This window comes from Sinocyclocheilus grahami, unplaced genomic scaffold, assembly GCF_001515645.1.
Source record: "Sinocyclocheilus grahami isolate Dianchi unplaced genomic scaffold, SAMN03320097.WGS_v1.1 scaffold107.1, whole genome shotgun sequence".
Lineage (NCBI taxonomy): Eukaryota > Metazoa > Chordata > Actinopteri > Cypriniformes > Cyprinidae > Sinocyclocheilus > Sinocyclocheilus grahami.
This window is the reverse complement of record NW_015505286.1, coordinates 1128403-1143916: the sequence shown is the minus strand read 5'-3', so window position 1 is coordinate 1143916 and position 15514 is coordinate 1128403. Positions and strand designations below refer to the sequence as shown.

General features: G+C 38.0%; 1 protein-coding gene across 2 annotated transcripts in view; it reads left to right on the top strand.

Moving 5' to 3' along the window:
* Window positions 1-15514, top strand: part of LOC107588760 (serine/threonine-protein kinase TAO1-like) — a 42902-nt gene that overhangs the window by 941 nt on the left and 26447 nt on the right. The window lies entirely within an intron of this gene.

Genomic DNA, 15514 nt, shown 5'->3' with positions numbered 1-15514 from the left:
AATGTATACATTTAGTAAAGTTGTTCCCTGCTTTGAAGGATTGAGGTGAGGGAAATCATTGTCATTTTTGTTTCTGAATTGTACTTATAAATTGAATTATTCTTAATTTGTCAGTACAAATACAATTTAACTACATTGCTTTTACGACAATGTCCAGTGTCTCATATTATTGCAATGACACTCCCTCCCAGTTTCACTGCACTGTTTTCAAAAGCAGGCTTTGATAACTAAACACAAACAAGCATTTTAGGGCCTGGTAGTGTCCATCCTCATTATATAAATTAACTATCCACAGCTCTGTTATGGCAAGTAATCGGTTGATTTAAAGCCCTGGTTTATCGAGCTGGGTATTCCCTTGTGAGCTGCATTCAGTGACGCGCGCCGCATTCCTCATCAGTGTTGACATTGCGTAACACACGCTGGACTGACCAGCAGCCCTTGTACTCGTCTATTTAAAGCATCATTCATTATAGTCACCTGGCCTAGGGACAATACAGTTCATTTATTAGCGTAGTTACGCTTTTTAATAGATCACTTTCAAACAGCATCGTCTCAGAGCAGGACGAAGCTCAGCCTGAATATTGATCGCCTATTGAGACTGCGCTTCTCTTCCCATTCTTTGTCAGTATTGTGGATCTATCGGTGTGTATGTATACGAGATTCGATGTGCGTATATGGAGTTTGGCAACCATTTGCATGTTAAAATATCTCTAAATCCATACGCCATAATAATTGATGGCTAAATATTTGTTGTTTTAGTTGTATCTTTTGTTTAACAAGGGGCACATGTGCATGTTTTTGTAACTGGTTGCAAGCCTTTCTAATACATGTTACTGTTTAAGCTGTGAATTGAATGCCTTGTGCTTTTTCAAGGATGTGATGACTAAATATTTTGGGGACAAATATTGTGTGCCTAAAATTGACTTTATTCCCCTGTTGTTTACCTTTGTGGTGAAGTGACAAAGGGGTGTGATTTTACACCTTAATTTTGGGAGCAGTTATTACATATTTTACACTTTCTAGCCCAAGTAAAATGTTATTATTTAGTTTGATTCGTATATGAAGCTCTACATATGAACTGCATCCTTCTTTTTGTTATATTGTGTAGTGATATACAGTGGTCGTCAATTATTGATACATGTAATCAGTTTAAGCTTTCAGGCACAATTTCGACCTACTGTATGATAAATTATAATGATAGATTAGATTCAATAATATTTTAATGGGTTGTGTTGCTGTAGGCTACCAGCCAATCTAGTTATTGCAAAGGCATGAGCAAGCAACAGTAATTACTTCTCTAGATCATCCATTATAAATCACTTTTTGTTTGAACCCCTGTTCATCAGTCCTCGTTTTTCATTGGCCTTGATTGCAAGTTCTGAATGTTGATGTCTTTAATGGCCCCCTCTTCAGCGTTGTATTATCTTGATGATGCATGCTATTCCTTTTGTCGTTTAATATTGTGCCAGTTACTGTGATAACTTGCAGTGTGTTGAGTAGACTTATTTTCAGTTATTTATCTTGGTAATAAAAACAGAAGTCACCCTGCTTTGGCTAATATTTCAGAGATTAATAGCCATTCAGAATCGCAAATATTTTACTGCATGTCAAGTCTGCATAATGCTAGCCTATATCAGCCTATGTTTGCAGTTCTGTTTTTGTACACAGAACTAATGGGACTGGGAGCATGACATTTATGAGAGATACTGACCTTGCTTTGATTTGATTTACTGTATCTAACCATTTTGTGATGAATGTACATACATAAACATCCTTATATGGCATGCACAGCATATTTAATAGGGCTGTGTATTGGCAAGTATCTGGCGATATGATACGTATCACGATACATGGGTTACGATGCGATATGTCGCGACACGTGCTGGAGATTTACTACTAATCACAGGAGCAGTTTTACTGATGATATGCGCATGAAAATCGCATTCGATTTTTTGCACAGCCCTAACTTTAATTTCTGTAGTATTTCTTACCTAAATAAAAACGTACTTAACCTGAAAAACTTAGTTTCATAGCTCTCTTTATTCTATTGCATTTATTTGTGCTGTTGTTTGCAATTTATTTTATTTGTTCTTATTTTATTACTGACTTTTTACTTGTGTTTTTTTTAATGAAAATAAAACTTTGCATTGAAGAAAAGTAGATTTTTGTTTGTATATGCTGTCAATTATAGTTCTTAGTTCTATAGTTCTTATAGAAAGGAATTTTTTTTTTTTTTTAAATATCGATATTCCGTTTTTGAGAATCGATACAGTATCGCCAAAATAAATATTGCAATACTTGCGTGTACCTATTTTCTTACACCCCTAATATTCATCCACATTATATGACCATGGCTTTCAAACTCGTTAATGCCACTTTTCTGAATCTAAACATGTTATTGGGAATTAACTTGAAATTTGGTCTTTTCCTCATGCAATGCTATTGTGTTGTTTCCGAAAACTATGAATCGTAGATCACTGACAAGCTACACAAAATCGTGTTCAAAATTCATTGCCGATTTTGTGTAGCTTGTCAGTGAACTACGGCTCTGTGTAGTAAATGCCGCTCCATCTGAAAGCACGTGCTGGAGATTTACTACTAATCACTAGTGCTGTGTTCAAAATATCGATACGACGATGTATTGTCACAGAGATTTGATCGATATTGTGGCACGTGTGCAGCAGTGGACCACGCTTAATTTGTTTTACATTTTACAATGTTTAAAATTGAGTAGAAAAATGCGAGGTTTCTAAAAAAGAATGAATAGAGCATATAGGCTACAACAAGGTTTAATCTGGCCACAGAGGAACACAACTGGGGTTGCCTGATACAAAGAGACGTAATCCCCTAAACAGAACTTCACACTTGCGCAATACGGAAATATCTGCTAAGTGTGCTACTTATCTTTGTCAACCTGGCAACCATGTGCACGCGCTCTCTCTCCACTGTGGATAAACGCGCTTGCATTCTGAATACACCGGTTAGCTTGCAGTTTAGTGATCTCCACTTCAATATTCTATTCTCAGAAAATTGTAATTCAACGAGTATTCATTTATGAGAGAGAGAAAGAGAGAGGCTATGTATGTATGAATTACCACCGTTTTGGCGCGTTTCTCTATTAACAGTAAAGCTGTGGCTTTAATTTCTTTAGAAACGATGTTACCAGCTCCTTGTTAAAAAAGATAATGTAGCTCTTGAGCGATTATGCTATTTAGTTGATAAAACTAAAGCAGCGCTAAAAAGTTTGTTCCTGAATGTCTGAGTGCGGCCGCAACGTGATCTGTGTGTGTGACTGAACTTAAAGGGGTCATATGATGCGATTTCAAATTTTCCTTTCTCTTTGGAGTGTTACAAGGTCTTGGTGCATAAAGAAGATCTGTAAAGTTGCAAAGACTAAAGTCTCAAATCCAAAGAGATATTCTTTATAAAAGTTAAGAGTCAGCCACACCTACCTAAAACGCCTCGTTCTAACACGCCCCAACATACCTACGTTGCTCTGTGGGAAGATTTGCATAACGCCGCCCAAATGTTCACGCAAAGAAAGAAGGCGTAATTTTTATTCTCGGTATAGTTTTGTTGTTTCCGCTGCAATGTCGTAAAGATGCTGTGTGCTTTGTTGTAAAAGTGAAACTACTTTGTTTGGTCTTCCAAAAGAGGACGATATCTGCTTCGTCATGCCTGGAGCTGATCCGTGCTGGTTGCTGAGGAAATACAACTTTGCGCTGTAGATCGCCGGATCGGCTTTCACCGTGGACGAAGCGGAGTCCAGCCCAAAGTCGTCACATGTCCTTCCGGATGCTCCTTCATCGAAATCGCCGGCCGTGCCGTTCTCAAGCCCGCGCCTCTGCTCACTCTAACCCTCCCGCCATTCCCCACTTTATCCCCCGGCCTCTGCTCACTGTAAGCCGCGGTGTGTGACGCTGTTTCGTTGTGAAAGCGAAACTACTTTATTTGGCCTTCCAAAAATGGACACTATTAGAAATCAGTGGTTAAGTTGTATTTACAACACTGTTCCAGAACACTTCAACCCAAATATTCGGATTTGTGCAGCACATGCAGGACTGTTTCCTGGAAGAGTAGACTACAATGCTGGCTGTTCTGACTCAAAGACTGTAAGTAAGTCTTTTATATGTAAAGAGGTTTTATATTTTATATATTTAAAGCGAGTTTTTTGGGCAGTGTAGAGTAGGGCTTGTTTCTTTCTCTCTTCCCCAATTACACAGCTGCTGTTGTAGCCATTAAAATAGTTCCGTTTCGTTTTTAATGGCAAAAGTGGTTATATATATTTTCGTTTCTTTATTACGTTAATTTAGAAATATGTTTGAAAAATGTTTTTGTTTGTTAAATTAAACCTAAATTAAAATTAAATTTTGTTTTGTTAAAGTAACGACTAAGCGGCCAGTGGCAGACAGTGAATTAATCATAGCCTATGTTTGATCAATTTAGCCTTCTCAAATCATCACCACTTGACTAAAATAAAATCTATAGGCCTATATAAAATGCTTAAAAAAACAATGTTAGTTTAAATGGTTAACCTAGATAAATGTGTGCTATTAGGAGCGTATCCAATCATTTGTGCAGAGAAGCTAAAGCGCACTTTGCAGGACATGGAGTCGCCAGCACCATCACTTGCATTTTTTTCTTATAACAGTGGAAACAACCGTCATTTTTGCTCATAAAGGTAAGAGTAATACATCATTCAGGACTGTTAAGGGTCTACTTTTATTTGTGTGCACTCACAATATCAGCATACGTTGTGCTTTTTTAGAAAACAAACAGGATACGCTTTCTGCTGTCTCGGTCTTGAGCAGGAGCGCGTCACAAAAATATAAAAATAAGGAGGAAGCAAGCCTGATGCCTGGCCCGTGTCTGAGCTATGACGTGAAAATTGTCCCGAAGCCATACATAAGTTGGGGCCGTTGGGCTCAGGCTGAACTGCAGGGCTCTAAAGCGCAGCTTGTTGCATTTAAGCAGCAAAAATACACACAAAATGACACCAAAATGGCCATCCTGGCCACACAGTTAAATAAATGATAATATTCAGTGATGTGAAATGTGGAGTAACGTCTGGTGCAGTTGCAGCTTGTACTTATTACTAAAACAAGAAAGCAAATGAGTAGCATTAATAGTCATTCATTTTAGTTAACATATGCTATGATAATTTGAAAAGATTTTTATTCTTATTGTAAAATAATGGAACATTTAGGTCATGAATATTGTCTCAAAAGTCATGGAAAAGTCATGGAAATTTATTGGTAAAAATGTGTACGAACCCTAACTATAGTAAGCAGTGTTCAATAAACAGCTGTTTTTCTAAATTCTGCTGAGGTGAAATTCAGTGCACTCCTGTATCGTGATATGTATCGTATCGTGGCATCTGTATCATAATGCGTATCGTATCTGATAAACAAACAGACCGGAAGTTAACTTCGGGCCAGGCGCGTGCGCCCGATGAAACCGTCTATATAAAGTTTGAAGCATTAGAATTGGCATCGGTATCAGCCGATCACCATGACAAGAAATCGGTACTCCGTATCGGCTGCAGAAATGCTGATCGCTGAATGCTGAGCTGTATTTGCTTGGTCCCAGAGGAGCATCAGTAGTGAGTAATTCAGCAATCTTTCTCAGAGGCTACGTGTTTTCTGTGTGGAATAGGCTGATAGTGTTTGATGTTTCTGAAGGAAGTTTTTCATGAACTGAATCAGTCAATGAAGTCAACATAGTTAATTAGGATTACTCCGTCTTGTGAGGCAAGATTGTGCCCTGTGGGGTTTGTTGGTCTGATATGAAAAGTCAAGTCATTGCTCTATAGGGTTGGGCTGATGGCTGACAGACATCACAATGTTGAGCCGGCATCATGATCCCACCCACCACAAAAAAACAAAACAATTTATTTATATATATATATATATATATGTATATGATATGATTTTATTCTTTTTTTTAAATAAAATCAATTAATTGGAGATGCTTTTGATTGATTAATAAAATTTTATTTAACCATTAAAACGGAGTATAGAAAAACGAAAATGGAAAAACTGAATTTGGAAATAAAACTGATTTCATAGTGCCCTATAATTATAATAATATTTTTTGTGGTAATAAAAATAGATGCAAGTGAACAATAGCCTTTAAAATGACTTAAAATACATATATAATAGCAATGAGGCAATGATAATTAGTTCAAATAAAGTATCAAAAGCAAGAAATCATATGGTTTTATTGAACAAAATTGTTAAAATACATAATGTATTATAAACAATAGAGCTAATGTACATTACGCATTACAACAAAGGCCTGCAGGGGGCGCCAACGACCTGATGATTATTTTTACACATTGCTGTGTGATCTAATCCTTGTTTAATATTGACCAAGCACCATTTCATTCAAATGTCCACTTAATCTATAATATTTGACCATTTCTTTAGGACAGAAATGCTATAGCCACTGTAATTAAATGAATATGTGGACATCAAAACATGTAAACTCAGAGTGAGGGTTTGAGCTTTTATTTTGAAACCGCGATGAATTCTCCTGTGTTTGTGTAGATTTATCAGTGGTGGACGAAGTACACAAATCAACTACTTGAGTAAAAGTACAGATACGTATGATAAAATATTACTCCAGGAAAAGTACTCCTTATTCAATTTTACTCAAGTGAAAGTACAAAACTACTTGATTTTTTATGTACTTAAAGGTCCCATATTGTCAAAACTGAAATTTCCTGGCTTTTTTCACGATTACTGAGGTCTAAGGGCTATTTAACTACTATATAAGTTTCAAAACTTATACAGCCTGCTAAAAGTTCTGGCTATTTTTCACGAACCGTTGTGACTTCCATAAAAAGTTGACGTCAGAGCTGAGTTGACGTCACCACCCCGAGCACCGCCCACAGTCCCACTCTCCTTTTGCCAAACCCCCAGACAACATCGCGTCCATGCTTTTGCTGAGCAAGGACAACACGGAAACATGTCGAAAAGGTTCACTTTAACCACGAAACCAGATCGGCCGACCTGTAACATTACACGTTATACTCAAAGGATGGACGATCTGACAGGATTGTTACTATGAGGTGGATCACCTCTAACGTGTATAGTAAAGACTAGGGCTGGACGATAAATCGCATGCGATTATTTAACGTGCATCTTATCAGTAAAGCCGGTTCTGTAATCAGTGGTAAATCTCCATCACGTGCGTGCTTTCACATTGAGCAGCATTAACTACACAGAGCCATTGTTCACTGACGAGCTGCGCAAAACCACGTTCATATTCGCACGATTTTTTGTGCAGCTCGTCAGTGAACAACGGCTCTGTGTAGTTAATGCTGTAGGTACGATCTTATGCTTTGGAATGTAGTGAAGTAAAAGTTACTCAAAACTACTCCAGTAAAGTACAGATACTTGAAAAATGTACATAAGTACTGGAGTAAGAAGTAAAACTACTCTGTTACTGTCCACCACTGAGATTTATAAATTATTTACCTTACAAATCTGATGAAATGGTGCATGTTGCGTTCCCAGATGAATGTTATATTAACCCAAACTCACAACAACATGCAGAGATGGAGTTTGAGATGCTCCACACATATAAATGATAACAGTTCCTGTGGAGCTACTGTGAACAGAGCCGATGTGTGACGCATGTACTTAACCTACACGCATGTAAATAATTACCCTGCTTCTAAATAAATAAAGCAGTTTTTTTTATTTAGTTAAAAACGGGCCGAAAGATATGGAGGACCATGAGTGTCACGGAAATAGTAACAAAGAATTTCATTAATTAATAACTAATTGTACAATAAAAATAGACATTAATAAATCAGTTAACAAATTAATTAACTTAAAAACGAATAAATGGTTCGAATTGAAAAGGGATTTACAAAAAATAACAAAACACTCAATAAACACAGCATTTAAAAATACATTCATGAATTCATAAATAAAATGTAGAATTTCAAATTGTATTTTGAAAGCTTGGAAAAATAGAATGAGCACAATTAGCATAACTTGCCAGGTAATAGCCAATCAGAGAGCTTGTTACATCCATCCCACCAATCGGCTAATTTGCATTTTCACCAGCGCGCAAGCCATAAAGTGTCACAGAAATGCTAAATGGAGAGGCTAAAAGGAGAAGCTAAATGATTAAGCAGATGAAATAACTAATTTAAAAAGGAAAGACAGCGGGGAAATGGAAATGCAAATAGGTAAAGGAATTGCCCTTTTAATTGCCTGACAAAACCTATATTTGTAATTCAATTTGTGAATCCAATGACTTATTTCCCCTTTTAAATTGCATTTTCAAAATGCAATTTTATTTATGAATTCATGAATGCATTTTTAAATGCTGTGTTTGAGTGTTTTGTTATTTTTTTGTAAATCCCTTTTCAATTCGAACCATTTATTAGTTTTTAAGTTAATTAATTTAACTCATTTATTAATGTCTATTTTTATTGTACAATTACTCAACAGTTCATTCAAAATTCATTTCAAACACTAATTTGATAAGAACAGAGTGGAAATTATTAGCAACACTAAAATAACAGCAAAGCTAATGTTTTCTGTTAGTTTAAGCACAAACTAAGAAAAGTAAAACCAAACTTTGTGGCAATAATTAAGACCAAACTGAACATGGTGTGTGTTTATGGTGCATGTATTAATGTCTGTTTCATTCATACTAGACACAAGAGGGCGCCCTCGCGCAGAAACTCCACATGTGCATCACAGAAGGAATAGGACTCAGGAAATCCCTAATATGGACAGGCATTGCTATCGCTGTAACCGAGTAAACAAGATATAAACGTTTTGAATGATAAAACAAAGACCATAAACACTCGACTGCGACAATGTATAGTTTATCTGTTATTCAAGCCATCTTTGGTATTTTCATCTTAATTAAGTAAATTATAATTTATAATCAATTGCTAATCGACATAGCCTTTTTACCATATACTTTTTAAAGTATAGAACATATTTTCTGCCTCATTCTGTGACAAGAAGCCACATCAGATCACAAAAGGAAGCAGTTGTGGAGTGAAAACATTATATAGTGTTCTCTTTTGTTGGACAACAGGTTTAGAAACGCTTGTCATGGCAAGTCATGACAAGGGAAGTTTAGCTTTAGGCATTTTAATTTAAGAATGTTTAGCTTAGCTAGCTAACGGTATCTACCTGCTACCATCAGAGCAAGTGTAATTGCTGCATTCACGTGCTCCTCGGATGCTCTCATTTCTAGAGTTGTGCTTTTAAGTCAGAATGTGAAAACAACATGGACACTCGCGTTACTACAAAAATGTGTTGGATTTGTATTATTAGAGCTTTCCGACTTGCGTTCGTGAATTTTCTCAGTCGGGAAATGTAAATTATTTTTCACGTGCCGTGCCGGTGATCCTTATGTCCGTTTCGGAGAACCAGAGAACAAATATTTAAATCGATCGCTCAAGCATTTAAGGGACACCGAAATGAGGCACCGAAATCTGCGTTCTGATTCGGTTCTAGTACATACAGGGGCTTTTGTGCACTGTAACTTTGACAACTTTTATCTGCACGAGAAGGTAAAATGGCATGCATCGGCTAACTTTGTCCGTCTCATCATTGCACGAACATGAATTAACAAGCTGTTACGCTGCCGCTGGGACTGATGAAGTGGAGAAAGTAACGGCAGTTATCAAATTACTAAATTATTATATTTGCTCAGGTGGGTGCTGGGGTCTTATCTATCAGATTGCAATGTATATCCTAGGGCTGTGTATTGGCAAGAATCTGACGATACGATATGTATCACGATACAGGGGTTGCGATACGATATGTTGCGATACATTGCGATACTGTAAGCAAGGCGATATATATTGGGATATTTCTTATTTTAGGAATAGGATATATTTTTAGGAAAGCTGTCATAAAGAACACACCACTATATGCAAACCTTAGCAATAAATAAATAAAATAAATACAAATTATTTAACCAGAACACAGTGGGATCTGCATTTGCAATAATCAGTCCCTGTAACATTCATAGTTATTGAACCACTTTTTGTAAAGTACGAGTAAAGGGGGATTCTTTAGTTAAAGGGTTAGTTGACCCAAAAATGAAAATTAGCCCATAAATTTCTCGCCCTCAAGTCATCCTAGGTGTATATGACTTTTTTCTTTCAGACGAATTTTAATATATTAAAAATGGTCTTCGATCTTTAAAGCTGTTTAAAGGTCACATATTTTACAAATTTCTGGAGTTTTATTTTAGGTTTAGATGTCCTTAAGAATATATATTTGTGGTATAAGTACCAAAAACTAGGGGTGCTCCGATTGATTGGCTACCGATCACTATCGGCCGATAATCAGGTTGGGATGTTTGATCGGCGGTCTCTAAAAAGGCAGATCTCAAAAAAACGATCTTATTTCTTCATTAAATAAATAATTTAATAATTTGAAAACCTTGTGTGAGACATAATTTCACAAACAGCGTGAGTGAATCACTGCGCTCTCTCTTTCTCTCTCTCTCTCTCTCTCTCTCTCTCAAAATATGCAAATTGCTTCAAATCACCACACATCGCATCTGTCCATAAGCGAGCTGCACACTGCACAATTGACACAGGAATTGTCATTTGCACAATCGAGGCAGTGTCACATCGTCACTAAAGTTTATAAATCGCATTACTTTTTCATTCTTGCCAGTGTTTTAACCATTCAGCGCTCTCGCGCTCTCCTAGAGACCGTGCACTTATGCAGTCACAGCGCACACACATAATGCCAGGTTCACATTAATCCGTTTGCAGTGCAAATGTGGTGCGTATTTTTTCCGCGCTCATGTTAACAGATTAAAGCATTTACTGCACACGGTTGCGGTCCAGCAGTGCGTTCAGGAGTGGTGCATCTGCAGCAGTGCAGAGATCGTTTCTACACCGAGTCTATGTTTGCTGCGCTGCAAGTGCTGAATTAAAGTAAAAGTGCATTGTTTGCAGTAAATATAAACATGGATTGACACGAAAATGTAGTAATTACACCATAAATGCATATTATTAAAGTCTCCTGTTTCTCACAGTCAACACATATGGCTTTTTGGCTAGGTTTAAATGCGAAAGAGCACTTTTAGATAAACAATAATAGATGGCACTCGTGGAGGTAGCAAAACAAAGTTCTTTATGAACTGCAGGATTGCTTGTAATAAAGATTTAAATGCAAAAGAAAAGGCAGTTGAACTGTCAATGGTAAGTTTGTGATAACATAAGAAAAGTAGTTTAAATGGTTTGCCACTTGCTTGAGCAACTTAATATATAAATCTTAATATATAAATCTAAGAGGGGAATTCTCCCCATTTTCAAAAATGAAATTCAGGCCCTGAATAAATGTGTAAAAATCCTGATTGGAGTATCACTATAAATAGTTATAAATTATAAAAAGAAGGCTTTAAAAGATCGGTATCGGTGATCGTATCGGCAGATACTGCTTTCTGTGATCGGCGATCGGTGATTGGCCTCAAAAATTCTGATCGGAGCACCCCTACCAAAAACCATCTCAATATATTTTTACAGCTCCTCTCTCAGGAGCTCTGCTGAGAACAGGTCGATTTTGGCCTGTCTAATTAATAATCATGAGCCTATCTTCTGATTGGCCTGTTGGTTTCTGAGTGACGCTCAGCCAGGCCAACCACAGGTAACTAGGGTCAGCTGACGTCACAGCACTAGCTGGAGGCAGCAAAACAAAGGGGAAACTGGAGGCGGCCCATTCAAACCAGCGCAGATTCGGCTGCATAAGGAGCTTGATGTTGGGTGCCAGAATCGAAGTAATACAGCCTCAAATTAGAAATTTGATCGCATAACTGCTGCCACTGCCAGACAAAAAAACGACGACAGCTGTGGTTAAATGCGATAAAACGAGCAGACTGGACAGAAACGATCGTCAAAAATGCTCGCATTTGCAGCGCACATTTCTTATCAGAAAAGGTTCAATAAAGTATTGACTTTTGTTGTTATGGGCGCGTCTACAGATTTCTTGCCGTATGTCTATGTTTCTTGCATCTCACGACTATGTCGTGTATGAAATAATGTCTGTGTGCATGTGTGTAATAAAGTATTGTCTTTTGTTGTTATGGGCTACAGATTTCTTGCCATAGATGTATGTTTTTTGCATCTCTCCACTATGTCATGTATGAAATAATGTCTGTGTACATGTGTGTAAAACAACAAACTGACGATTTATATATATAATCATTTGTAATTGTGTATACATTGTTGTGATTTATTGTGGCTGGAACAATAATGTAGCTGTAAAAATAGTTGCCTGCTGAAATTGAAATGTGTATATGCATCTTCATCATGACTAGATAGACACGGTGAGTTTGTCTGTACTATACATGTTAGATGTGATCCACCTCATAGTAACAATCCTGTCAGATCGTCCATCCTTTGAGTGAGAGTGTAACGTTACAAGTCGGCTGATCTGGTTTCGTGGTTAAAGTGAACCTTTTCGACATGTTTTCGTGTTGTCATTGCTCTGCAATAGCATGGACGTGATGTTGTCTGGGGGTCTGGCAAAAGGAGAGTGGGATGGTGGGCGGTGCTCGGGGTGGTGACTGAAGGCGGTGACTGTGTAGTTCTGACGTCAACTTTTTATGGAAGTCACAAGGGTTCGTGAAAAATCACAGCTACTTTATGCAGGCTGTGTGCATTTTACTGTGGACTGACTGTTTTGAAACTTATATGGTAGTTAAATAGCCCCTAGACCTCAGTTATCGTGAAAAAAGACAGGAAATTTCAGTTTTGACGATAAGGCACCTTTAAAGGCACTCAGCGGGTGTTGCAGTGCATCAGTCCAAAAGAAGTTAAATAAAAAGTGCCCATCCTTAATAAAAAGTGTCTCACATCGGAGTTATATTAAAAATTGTCTTTGATCTTCCAAGATATTTAATGGCATTCAGCGGGTGTTGCAGTGCATCAGTCCAAAAGAAGTTAAATAAAAAGTGCCCATCCTTAATAAAAAGTGTCTCACACAGCTCCAAGGAGTGAACAAAGTCCTCCTGTAGGGAATCGATGTGTTTTTGTAAGAAAAATAACCATATTTAAAACGTAATAATCACTTTAATCCAGTTTGCGCTCACTGTAGTACACGGAAACAGCTCCGGGCTAATGACGTATGAAGTCGGCTTTGCTCATGCGCCACTCAGAAGTTATGAACGCGGAAGCGCAGGGGAGAGATCAAAACAAAACAACGGTCACGAATTAGAAGTACAAAACGAGGATTTGTAAAGAAGAATGTTGGAGGATTTCGATATAAGCCAAGAGGAGACTGGTTTTCCTTTGCTAAATTAAGGAAACTTTGCCTCCTTTGCTCCTGTTAACAAACGTTGGTTTTCACGAGACTACCAGCGCATGCGCAACGCTGACCTCATACGTCATCCACCCGGAACTGCTTCCGTGTACAACTGTTGGCGCAAGCTACATTAAGGTGATGATAACGTTTTGAATATGGATATTTTTCTTACGAAAACGTATCGATTCGCTACATGAGGCCTTTGTTCACCCCCCCGGAGCTGTGTGAGAGACTTTTTTTTTTTAATGGATGGGTGCTTTTTATTTAACTTATTTTGGACCGATGCAGTGCAACACCCGCTGAGTGCCATTGAAAGCTTGAAAGATCAAAGACAATTTTTAAAATGACTCCCGACTGGATTCGTCTGAAAGAAGAAAGTCATATACACTTAGGATGACTTGAGGGTGAGTAATTTATGGGCTAATACTCATTTTTGGGTGAACTAACCCTTTAAATGTATAAAATTTATTTTATAAAAAGGCCATATATATTTTTAGACCCTGCTTTTAAGGGGTCCTATTATGCTCTTTTACAAATTCTTGATTTTGGGGGTGTACTAGAACAGGCTCATACTAGGTTGTTCGAAAAACACATTATTTTTTCACATATTTTACATTATTACAGTCCCAGTCTGGCATGAACGGCTCGTATAGTTCCTGTATCAAATGAAGGCCCACCTTCTGAAATGTGAAATGTGCTATGATTGGTTAGCTGGGCCAGTGTGTGTTGTGATTGGCACCACTCTGCGCCTGGTCGGGAAATGTCATGCCCCTTACCATAGCCGCCTGCGAGCTTCAGTGTAAATATTGCGTCAAAATCAAATCAATTTGAGCGCGATTTAAACCCAGATGATTGTAACCACTCTAAGTTCGTCTGCCTTGGGAAAGCTAGCATGTCTCAGACATAGTGATAACACTCGTTGCCTTCTCTAGTGCTGCTCAACCAGGTCTCATCCCATTCGTCGATCTTTGTGATATCACAAATCCCGGAAAATAGGCGTCGTAGTCCAAACGAGTCGTTCGTTGTAGTTTTTGAAAAGTGATTTCTGTTAAATAAAATATCTCCTTTTGAAGTGGACTTTGAGCTTTGTAACTTTGCAGATCTTTTTTATGCTCAAACAGCAACATTACAGACTAACTAAAGTTGAAAAAGTGAAAAAGCATAATAGCACCACTTTAAAGGTTCACAGTTTAAGTTTACAAATGTAACATACAATGTCATAACATTTTGATCTGAACAAAATAATTACATCTGCTTAATATCAATGAAAAATAAAGTGCTTGCAGGATTTCTAAAGAAAACAAAACCATTTTAAAACAATAAAATAAATACAGATGTTAAAGTGCCCCTATTATGGGTAATGAAAGGTTCATATTTTGGTTTTGGGAGTCCCCAACAACAGGTTTACATGCAAGGTCAAAACACTTTATTTGTCTTATAATATCCATTTGTACCAAACGATTCGTTTAACAATTCATTTTTCCAAACCCCTCCTTTGCGTGACGCTAATCTGCTGTGATTGGTCCGATTGGTCTCATTTTAATTTCATCATGCCTGTAATGCCTGATAAAGCAGTGTTTGTGAGCACAGTGCTGCTTTGTGTACAGCGTTACTGGGGAAACAGCTGTTTTACCGCTCCAAAAGCGGCAGCTAGTGGCAAAGAATGAATCTGCATTTTCATTTTTTACAGAACATATAACGCAGATAAAATGCTTGAAATGGTGTAATTACTTAGTTTGTCCAGCAGAGCGCGCTCCATTGTTTGCTACTGGTGACCTGGATGAAACGCTTTAAAGCTTAAGTCAATGGAAAACCACTGAAACTTTGAACGGCCATATCTCCGTAACGGCGCCGCGAATCCGCACCAAATTCGGGGGATCTTTTCAGCTCAAGGAACCCTCTCGAACGCGAATGGAGTGTAGTCTCGAGTCCCTCTTTCGAATGAGACCATCCCTGCGTGGATAGCCCCCGGGGTTCGGGAGTTACGGCTGGTTAAATTCGCGGTCCGGCGCCGACCGATCTAGCGATCCTGGGGGGCTACCGACGCGCGGAGGGTGGCGTTCGAGAGGGCTCCTCGAGCTGAAGGGATCCCCCGAATTTGGTGGAGATCTGCCGCCGCGTTCGCGAGATATTGACACACCAGTCAACACTCACTTCAGTAAGGAGGTCTCTTGTTCAGGCAGCATTCACGCGTTGTCTTATTTTTCGAC